Genomic DNA, 11570 nt, shown 5'->3' on the forward strand with positions numbered 1-11570 from the left:
ATCAAACTGGAGTTTGGGAATACTGGTGTAATGGTATCACCGCTGTGATCCTAATATTGGGAATGCACAGAAAGTGGTCACAAACAGAAATGCAATAAATCTGACACTTTACATCATGAACAAATATTGGAGTGCAATACTGGCAAGAACTGTTTTGCTGTTCACAGCAACATCACAGGAGACTTTGCATCCAGTCATCAATCTAAACTGTGTACCGGACTCTGTCTGAACTTTACTCCAAACCTTTTGATTGCTAATTACATACTCATCACGCCTCCTCACCGTAATTTGCATTTTTTGAATTCTTCACTGGCTTATGAAAAAGTTAGTCACATATCCCAAGAAGGTGGTCATCAGCTACCTTTTTGAAGGCCTGCCATCTTGCTTGGCTAATTATGGTTGATCTTTCTTAAGAAGCTTTATTACAACCAAATGGCTTCTCAGTCGAGACTGTAGTGCTGGAAAAGTACAGCAGGTCAGGCAGCGTCTGAGGAGCAGGAGAATCGACGTTTCGGGCATGAGGCCTTCATTAGGATACCTGATGAAAGGGTTATACCTGGAATGTTGATTTTCCTGCTCCTCGGATGCTGCCTGACCTGCTGTGCTTTTCCAGCACTACACTGTCAACTCTGATCTCCAGCACCGGCAGTCCTCACTTTCTCCTGATGGGTTCCTTAGTCAGGTTCGGCACAGGAAAGGACCATCACCTTATTGTTGAACGGGTAGGGCAGGCCAGGTAGGAAGGTCAGACGTCCTCCTCTGAAGGACAATACTGAACCATGTAACATGCTTCAAACCTTTGGTAGATCTGCCCTTATCGTTCATTATTCCAGCATTTTAATTTCATACTCTTTTATTAATTGAAGCTAACATGGTAGGGACTGATTCTGGAACTTTACTCCAAACCTTTTGATTTCTAATTACATACTCATAACGCCTCCTCAGCCACTTTATCAAACTGTCATGTTAGCTTCAATGAGTTTTTTATTGACTCATGGAACATGGTGGTTGCTTTTAGTTGTCCGTAGTTGTCCTTCAGCAGATGGCAGTAAGCTGCCTTTCTGAAATAACATGTTCCAAAATGGCCTGAGGAAGGGAATTCCAGATTTTGACCCAATTACAGTAAAGGATCGGTGACGTATTTCCATGTCAGGATGCCGAGTGTTTTAGAGAGGAACTTACAGTGGTGCTGTTCCCATGTATCTGCTGCTCCTGTCCTTCGAGATGCAAGTGGTAGTGGGAAGGTACTGTCTAAGGAAGTGGCTAAGTTACTGCAGTGTAGTATTTAAGATAGTGCATATGGCAGGTACTAAGAATCAGATTTGGAGGCAATGGACGCTTGTGGATGTGCTACTGATCAAGTGGGATGCTTTGTCCTGGACAATGCCAAGCTTCTTGAGTGCAGTTGAAGCTGCTCCTATCCAGCTGTGCTATTAGCCTTCTGACCTCTGTCTCTGAGACAGTCAATTGGTTTTGCGAGTCAGGAGGGTGAGTTACTCGCTGCAGTATTCCTAGCCTCTGGCCTGCTCGTGCAACCATTGTATTTATATGGAGCGTCCAGCTCAATTTCTAATGAACAATAAAACCCTGGGTGTCGATGGTGAGGGATTCAGTGATGGTAACACTATTGAATGTCGAGGGGTTTTGGTTAGGTTGTCTCTTATTGTCAATGGTCATTGTCTCGCAGCTTTGTGGTGTGAATGCTATGTTCCACTTGTCAGCTCAAGTCTGGAAATTGTCCAGATTTTGTTGCGTTTGAATGTGGACTGAGGAGTCACAAGAAAGTGCTAGACTAATGCAGATTTCACTTCTGACCTTCTGATGGAGGGAAGGTCATTGCTGAAGCAGCTGAACATGATTGTGCCAAGGACAGTTTCTTCAGGAACTCCAACAGAGATTTGCTTTGGCTGAGACGACTGCCCTCTAACAAGCAGAGCCATCTTCCAATGTGTGGGGTATGACTGCAGGCAGCAGGGAGGTTGTCACCTGATACCCATTGAGTCCAGTTTTGCTAGGCTCCATAATATCACACTCTGTCGAATGTGACCTTAATGTCAAGGGCTGTCACCCTCCCCTCATTTCTGGAATTCAGTTCTTTGTCCATGTTTAAATCAAGTCTGTAATTCAGACATGAGCTGAGTAGGCCTTGCGTAACCCACATTTACGCAGGTTATTGCTGAGCTAGTGCTGCTTGATAGCACCTTCCTACATCTAACTCATGATTGAGCATGGACTGATGGGGCAGTAATTCGCCAGGGTGGTTTGACCTATTTTCTGTGCACAGGATGTGCCTGGCCTATTTTCCACATTGTCCATGCCAGTGTTTTAGCTGTACCGTGATTGCTTGGCTAGCACAAGTCATCAGTATTATTACCAGAATTTTGTCAGGCTCCATAGCATTTGCAGTAACCCCTGCACCCCCTCTACCCCCCCCCCCCCCCACCCCCCCACCCCCCCCCCCCCCCCACCCCCTGCCCAACAGTGCCCTGATTTCACATGGAGAGAAGCGAATTCCCTGCTGACAGGTATCTGTGATATTGGTGATCTGTGGAAGATGCCGAGATGGATCAGACAATTGGCACTTCTGGCTGAAGATTGCTGTGAATGCTTCAGCCTTAACTTTTGCGCTGATGTGTTCTGCTCTCCAAAGCAGAGCAAGGGAATATCTGTGGAGCTTGTTTCTTCAATGAGTTGTTTAATTATCAACTTTAATTCATGACTTGATGTGGCAGCACTGTGGGCTCAGACCCCTGTTTCCTGAAAGAATGGTCTAGGCACAATATCTCCAGACTATAACTCCAACCCCCACTCCATAATGTGCATATTCACAACAGAAGATTGCTTATCCTTTGTATTGTGTAGATTCCAACAATGCATCGTATATTCGCTTAAATTGTTAGTCTCGAAAATGCTTTACTTCACAGACTTTAGGATATAATGTTCTGTTTCAATTCTTCTCTCCGACAGGCAAGGCCATCGATGTCACACTGATTTTCCTCCTCACTAATTGCAAAACCAAACATTTTTCACCTCATCTTTGAACTTACTGATCAAAATTGCTACATTCTTGACTAGACCGTTCATATACGCTGCAAACATCAAAGGATCCAGCAACAAGTCATATAGTAAGCCACTGGACACAAGATGTCTTTACAAAGACTACCTTTGACCATTACCTTCTGCCAACAAATAAACCTTCGATGTACTTGCCAGACTGTACCACATCCCATGAACCCTTACCATATTAAAGATGCAAGATCTGGTCAAAAACCTGATTGAAGTCAAGAAGCATCACATCCACTTTTTGCACCCGATGTTACATCTCATTGCCTCTCCGGAAAACAGAATCAACCACTTCCGATATGATATCACTTCCACCAAAGCCATGCTGAATTTTATTGCTTAAACCTTACAATTCCAACTTTTAATGAATGCTGTCTCTTAGATTTACTTATTAACTTCCCTCAAGCTTTCTACTTTTAAATATAGGTTTATGAGTGAAACTACACGTTGTCATTAAGCTCCTTTCACCCGATGATAACTCTTCTTATCTCTCTGATAGATAATTTACTCTAGCTGAAATAATCTTGTGTCTCTTCTGTTTCATTCTGGGAAATGGGAATGGAATTGAATACAATGTTGAGACCAACAGCAATCTGTTTGTTCTTAACACTGTCAGTGTGTGTTCACCCTCAGAGGTAGGAAGACTGTTTGTGCTGATAATACAGAAAGTAGCGCCTGATGTATCATTCTCAGCTGGCACACAACTTCCTGTTTCTATGTGCCAGCAGCAAGCCACACATCTCACTTCTGATCAGAAAATAAACCCAGGGGATGCAATCTGGCGGAAACATCTGCCAATGTGGCCTATATCAGGACACAGAGTGTGAAGCGATCACATTGAAGTGACATTTGCAAATCGACCTTTCGATCGCTGTTTCGCGGTCTGATTCCAGGACATCATTGGACGAGTCTCTCGACCATCTAACAAGCTCATTCGATTCACTAACGTCTGGGACACATCGACATGTACCTTGTCATGTCTTTGATCTTGTACTACTTGTTACTCTCTCTTCAGATTTAATGTTCCCAGTTTTTGATTCTGTCTTCTGCATCTATTACCTTCCCAGCCGAATACATTCTGTTTGATCTGTTTCCGAAATTTTGATCAACTAAACAAATAATACAGTTTTGTACAGACAGGTATGTTGGTGTGTCAGATCAACAGAATCAATATATGGAGAGACCACCTTGGCTGTATCTAACTCTGACCGACATTGAATTCAAATAAAGCACAGCACCGTATGGTTTCAAACTTTGCAAATCCTCTCTCTTTGAAAGAGCTTGTTCTAACGGTTAATTATTTTCTTGATTATTTCAGAAACTATGACTAAAAATCCCTATTTTTAACAAAGTTTCAAATATTATTAAAAGTTGCAGCCCTGGCATTTCCTACAGCGAGCTTTGTGGTGTTTAAATGTTCTGGTCAAAATTTGCTTCAAGCAGAAGACTGAAACATTGGTTTCTCCGTGTTCCCAGCCATTGCACTTGCAGTTCCATAATAACTGCAAGCTATTGATAAGCCCCAGAGAGAACAGAATGTCCAGGCCCTGTACACATCCAAACGCCATGATGTCGGCCTCGAAGCTCTCCATTTCTTCCTGTCTTGCCAACCCAAGCAGTACATGCTCAACCTCAACTACATTTCCTTTCAATCCTCCCACTTCCTCCAAATCAAAGGGGTAGCCATGGACATCTGTATGGACCCCAGCTATGCCTGCCTCTTCGTCAGATATGTGGAACAGTCAATCTTCCACAGCTACACCGGTATCATTGCCCACCTTTACCACCGCTACATTGATGACTGTATCAACGCCACCTCACGCTACCACTAGGAGGTTGAACAGTTCATCAACTTTATTAAAACCTTCCACCCTGACTTAAACTTCACAGGGACCATCTTGGACACCTCCCTCCCTTTCCTAGACCTCTCCACCTCTATCTCCAGTGACCGACTAAACATTTACTGCAAGCCCACTGACTCCCACAGCTACCTGGGCCACACTCCTCCCATCTGACCTCCTGTAAAAATGCCATCCATTATTGTTAATTCCTCTGCCTCCACCGCACCTGCTCCCAGGAGGACCAGTTCCACCATAAAACATCCCAGATAACCTTTTTCAAAGACTACAATTTCCCCTCCCATGTGGTCGACAATGCCCTGGATCCCCATCCCTCCAATCGCAACAGGGAGGCCTCCTGGTCCTCATCTTCCACTGCACCAACCTCGCATACATCATATCATCCTCCACTGCTTCCACCACCTGTAAACAGACCCCATCACTCGGGGTATATTTCCCTCCCTACCCCTATCTGCATTCCGGAGACACTATTCCCTCCGCAACTGCCTCGTCAGGTCCATGCCCCTCCACCAGCCACATCTCCCCCCTCACCTCCGACAAGGCCCCAAATGATCCTACCACATCCCGGAGAAATTTATCTATACTTCCACAAATGTCATCCATTGTCTGTTCCACCTGATGTGGTCTCCTCTACATCAGGGAGATAGGACACTAACTTGCGGATCATTTCAGAGAACATCTCTGGGACACCCGTGCCAACCAAACCCACGGCCCCGTGGCTGACCACTTTAACTCCCTCTCCCACTCCACCAAGAACAGGCCGGTCATATTCTGTTCATTTCCAATGAATAAATACAAAATAACCGAGCCTGAATTTGGGATGATATTAACAGGATTTATTTTGATCTAAGCATGAACAGATTATTTTGACAGAACAGGTGGAGAGATTCACTTCCTGAAAAAGCAGCTCAAGTGATATAAGCTGGCACCAAAACCGAGTTTGGTCAATACTAAGGCAAAAATACAGCATACAGTCTTGAGTGAAATAAATAAAGAAACTATCTTAACACCGGAACAAGATAGAGTGTATTAAATATGAACAAAGACACAAGTATTTTAGGATATAATAGAAAAGTAATTTATATTACATTGAAATGCAAACAGAGATGTGAATTTGTGTCTCGACATTCTTCCTAGCTAAATTAATAATTTCAGAAATGCCTTTGTTAAATTTCATGAATCATTCGTTGGTCCATTCCACGAACCTTGCGAGGTCCTTGTTAAATTCTGAACCATCGCCTTCCAGGTTCACAGTGGTTGCGAGTTTCATGTTACAGCAAATTGTGAAGTTGTGCACTGTATGCCAATGTCTTAGTTAATAATTTAAAGCAATCACAGCTCCAAACATTTACAAAATATCACTATGGATCTTCCTGGAATCCAAAAAAATTGTCCCTTTGAACAATGATTTTTAAAATTTACTAACATATCTGTTGTGAAGGAGGTTTTCAAATAACTTGAAATGCAAATGGTTCACATCAGTCGGAATACAGTAACATTTCATGTGTTACCCCACACAAAAAGAAATCAAGCAATATTCATGAGTTGCTCGCAGCAAGTCTATGATGGACTGTTTTATCAAACAAAATCATTTCCAATGTTGTGAGCGCTGGTCTATCTTCTGTGCAATGGTCTGAATTTTAAGTTGTGTCTGACTGCAGATGAAACTGGCTGATCTGGATAAAAGTACAGTTTGTGCCTTTCACATTGTTAATGTATATTGCTGACTTTAGTTGAATAAAGTGATGTTGTCCCAGGCATTGTTTGGCACCATTAATTAGACCATTAATTTCCACATCACTAGCCAGACTATCAGGTGGAGTGTATTGATCTCATTGAAACGAATGCTTGGAATATTTCCGGTATGAATCATTTGAAGTAGAGCCTCTGAACGAGAAATAGAACATAGAACAATATAGCACAGAACAGGCCCTTCAGCCCACGATGTTGTGCCGAACATTTGTCCTAGCTTAAGCACCCATCCATGTACCTATCCTATTGCTGCTTAAAGGTCATCATTGATTCTGACTCTGCCACTCCACAGGCAACGCATCCCATGGCCCCACCACTCTCTGGGTAAAGAACCTACCCCTGACATCCCCCCTACACCTTCCACCCTTCACCTTAAATTTATGTCCCCTTGTAACACTCTGTTGTACCCGGGGAAAAAGTCTCTGTCTATCTGATCATCTTATTCCCCTGATCATCTTATAAACCTTTGTCAAGTCACCCCTCTTCCTTCGCCTTTCCAATGAGAAAAGGCCTAGCACTCTCAACCTATCCTCGTACGACTATTCTCCATTCCAGGCAACATCCTGGAGACAAAGTAGGAAAGATGAATTTCGAATAGTGGGAAGTTTTCACGACAGAGAGAGATCACTTCACCCATCGCACCTGTATCACATGAAGACAGACCCTTCCAGCCAACACCCACTTTATAGCATGTTGTCCATAACCCTGCAGGTGATAGCACTGTAAACATTCGGGAACATTGTGTAGGGTCTAATCCATTATCAACATAGATATGATCTCCAATGCTGTAAATCCTGGCTTATGGGGAAAAAGTAGGGGCAGAACTGTATCAATATTCAAACAGTTGGTGCAGCCCTGAGGAGCTAATAGGCCCATTTCTAAACGTTGTTCCTCAGGACATTTTGACTATTCTTGACTGACATGAAAAAAATGCAGACATGTTCCCCAGAAATGCTGACAGCAACATACCTTTATTCAGCCAAGATCAGCAACATGAATTAAGAAAGTTTAACTGATTATTGACAACACGGATTTCACAAAGTGCAAAGTACAGAGGGGAAGGGTGGAGGGGTGGGGGTGGGCGATGTTCACTATTCCCTGATGTCTGGTTGCGTTTGTGAGCAACAGATGAACTTGCGAACCAGATTCAGGATGGTACTGCAGGTATTTCAGCAGATACTGTGTACACGGAATTCTCCTATAAATCAGCAATGACATGAACATTTATTTTTGATGGTGTTTGAAGCCAACTAAAATTGAACAATATGGTGGGAGAAGTTCCTTTCATTTCTTTGAACTAGTAACAAGGGACGCTCTTTGTGGACCTGGGGTGGCAGGAGGATCTTTCACAGCAGAATGTGAGGGAACAGAATCATGTTGGAAATCCAGATAGACTGGAACTTGTTTCACTGGAGGGTGAGAGTTCGGGGGAGGGGGGGGGGGGGGGGGCGCGGTGACCTCATACAAGTTCATAAAGCCATGAGTGGAAAGGTGAATGGCTCTAATTGACATGATTCATACTGGAAATGTATAAAGCTTTCGTTTCAAAAATATCACATATCAATAAACTCCACCTGACCCTACAGCTAGTGATGTGGAAATTAATGGTCTAATTAATGGTGCCAGACGATGCCTGCGACAACATCACTTTATTCAACTAAAGTCAGCAATATACATTCACAATGTGAAAGGCACAAACTGTACTTTTACCCAGATCAGCCAGTTTCATCTGCAGTCAGACACAACTTAAAATTCAGACCATTGCACAGAAGATAGACCAGCGCTCACAACATTGGAAATGATTTTGTTTGATAAAAGAATCCATCGTAGACTTCCGCAGAGCAATTCGTGTCAACAAACTTGTTTTTTTTTGTGTGTGGGGGGTAGTACACGAAATGTTACTTTAATCCGATTGATGTGAAAAAAATTTGCACCTAAGAAGTTATTTGAAAACGTCTATCACAGTAGATACGCGAGTAAATTTTACAAATCATTGATCAAAGGGGACAATCTTTTTTGGATTCGAGGAAGATCCATAGTGATATTTTGTAAATGTTTGGAGCTGGGATTGTTTTAAATTTTTGACCCAGACATTGGTGTATTTTCCCTATGGTGGGGGATTTCAACAATAGGGAACATGTTTTCAAATGAGAGGAGAAAAAATTTAAAAAGGATGTCAGAGACACAGAGAATGGTTTGTGTGTGGGATGATTTGGTGGTGGATACTTACAACCTTTAGAAGACATTTGGATCAGTAAATGAATATCAAATGTTTGGAATGATATGGGCCAAGTACACACAGGTGGGATTAGTTTAGTTTGGGATTAGGACTGGCATGGACTGGTTGGACCGAAGGGTCTGTAACCATGCTGTATCACTACATGACTCTATGACTATTGATCAATTTTTCTCAATACTAAACAGTGCTGTAGTGATCCTTGAATGAGCTGTTGATGTTAAGGTTGTGTCTGAGACTCTGCGAATATTTCCTTCAATGAGAGGAGTGACTAGTTCTCCAAGTTACACAACTGAAAATAAACTTTTCTCCAGCATTGTTGCTGAGTCGATTTGTTTCTGCGGAGGCGGTGGTTATAGTTTGCAGTTGGCTTTCCACCAACTGGTCAACCGTGAGACAAAATATCTTTGATCCACTGCAGAAACTCCACTGCTTCCAGTAAATGAAACTGGGAACTCAAGGACCTTTTCTGCAGTCAGCTTAATTGCTGCCAACTATTGGATCTGGCCGATTAAAGGGAAAATGAATCAACTAAAGTAAAATCCTACCAAACTCACATCACTTGTTTCACCATTCTCTGATTTATGTAACTCATTAAAACTGAGTGGGCCCTTTAAACATGGTTAACACTGGTGTAGTGTAACAGCGAATTTTTGCTGATTTTTATGAGTTAACTGCCCTGTTAGAGCTATCAGTGAGCAGAGAAATGTACTGTTTATAACCTACATTCGTGGTAATTATTACTGTAATACTCTCTAATTTAACCAAACATTCCTGATGTACTCAGACTGTTACATGCAATGGTTTAGACGTTGAGGATTAAAAAAAAACTTAGGGACTGTCTTGTTCTAGTTCATTAGATGCTCTTTCAAAAGTGTACCTCGGTGTTATGTATCACTGCGGACTCACATTTTGTTTCTCAGGCACACAGCTTTCCTTTACTGTGCATTTTAGTGTCGGAGCAATTTGAAAAAAAAGATGCAAGGAGAGACATTCTGCAATGTAAGGAGGTGCTTCTCATCTCCGGGTCCAAACTGTTTAGTGACATACACTCACATTCTGAACATAATCACTTTAGACATGCTCTATATTAGGTTGCCGAAACTGAATTTAGAAACGCAGATTAGAAATGATATGTTATTTTGTAATGTGAGAGAGACTTTGAGTGACAGCAAAAATAAACTCATTCATTTTGTTGGCTAATAATATTATTGAAGTTCTTTTTAGCTTTATCTGCTTGTGGTGGAATGTAGGATTAAAGGGAGTTAACTTCTAATTGAATATTCTAAATATAATCACTTTGGACACGCACTGTATTCAGTTGCCTAAATTGAATTTTGAAATGTTTAGTATGAATTACATGTTATTTTGAGTGCGACAGAGACTTGCAGTATCCAGGGAAGAAAAGCTCAACTGTTTTATTAGCTAGTTATATGTTTGAACTTTAATTTTAGTTTTATCTGCTTGTGAATTAATGTAGAAATAAAGGGAGCTAACTTCCAGTTGAATTTGTTTTCTTTAAACAAAATACATGCAACTATCATGTGAAACAGACCTGAAGCTACTCAAATTTACTTCCAAAGAAGCTATTCACCAAAACAAATATCCCAAGATGTGTATGTGTCCATGTTTAAGCAGAATCTCATGTAAAGACATGATCCCATGTGTTCGGGCTGTACAAGCTGATACCAGGATCCAGTCTGAGCCTCCAGCAGGAAACCAACATGCGGAAGCTGTAAGCCTGCCCCTTCCGATGGCCATATAAATCCTGGGCACTGGACCGTAATTCAACACTCCTGGGTCGGCTCTGTTTAGAAAGATCTTAGCAGAACCGCTTCCCACAAGTTATCAGAATGATTGTGTCGACACTTTTTCTCAGTTTGTTACTGACTTCCTTATCATGTGAGTGTTTTTTGTTCAAGTCTCTCTTTGTGACTGTCTCAATGTTAATCTATGGCAGGAATGTAAAAGACTCAGCCATCATTTCACCAACATTAATGCTCAAGGTTTATTTGTTTTCTTTTTAAAGGTGTCCAGTCGGAGGTTGTTTTGACCCAGCCAGAGGCAAAGACTGGCCGTCCCGCAGGCAGCCTGAAACTGACCTGTAAAACCAGCGGGTTCGATCTTGGCAGCAACTGGATGAGCTGGGTGCGACAGGTTCCCGGACAGGGTCTGGAGTGGCTGGTTAGCTACTATAGTTCATCCAGCAGTAACTATGCACCAGCGATTAAGGGTCGATTTACTGCGTCGAAAGACACTTCAAACAACATTTTCGCGTTGGACATGGGGAACCTGAAGATCGAAGACACCGCCATCTATTACTGTGCAAGAGGACACAGCGAGAGGAACCAGGGCTGGACCCGTTCAAAAACAGCTCGAGGGAACATTTTGTCAATTCCATCATAAACTGACGGTCAGTACGAGTTTTAAATGCAATTATACCAACTGCGATCTGAAGCAGACCTCAGGCTGCCTCTTACAAAACTATCAAAGAGGAAATGTACCATTAAACTAGCAAACTGCTGACACAATGGGACAATGTTTTGGGCATGTCATATGTACTGCTAACACTTCCATCAATTAAATGCTCGGATAAAATGTTAGTTTTAATATATCTGACAGCTCAGGAAATCACTGCTAATTGTTATGTCAACTATGGC

At 42.2% G+C, this 11570-nt stretch overlaps 1 long non-coding RNA gene across 1 annotated transcript in view; it reads left to right on the forward strand.

Moving 5' to 3' along the window:
• The window catches only part of LOC148139946 (uncharacterized), a 991803-nt gene that overhangs the window by 815709 nt on the left and 164524 nt on the right, over window positions 1-11570 (forward strand). The window lies entirely within an intron of this gene.

Source organism: Chiloscyllium plagiosum, unplaced genomic scaffold (assembly GCF_037043375.1).
Source record: "Chiloscyllium plagiosum isolate Xiang-an unplaced genomic scaffold, Cpla_swu_hap1 HiC_scaffold_36, whole genome shotgun sequence".
NCBI classification, from domain to species: Eukaryota; Metazoa; Chordata; class Chondrichthyes; order Orectolobiformes; family Hemiscylliidae; genus Chiloscyllium; species Chiloscyllium plagiosum.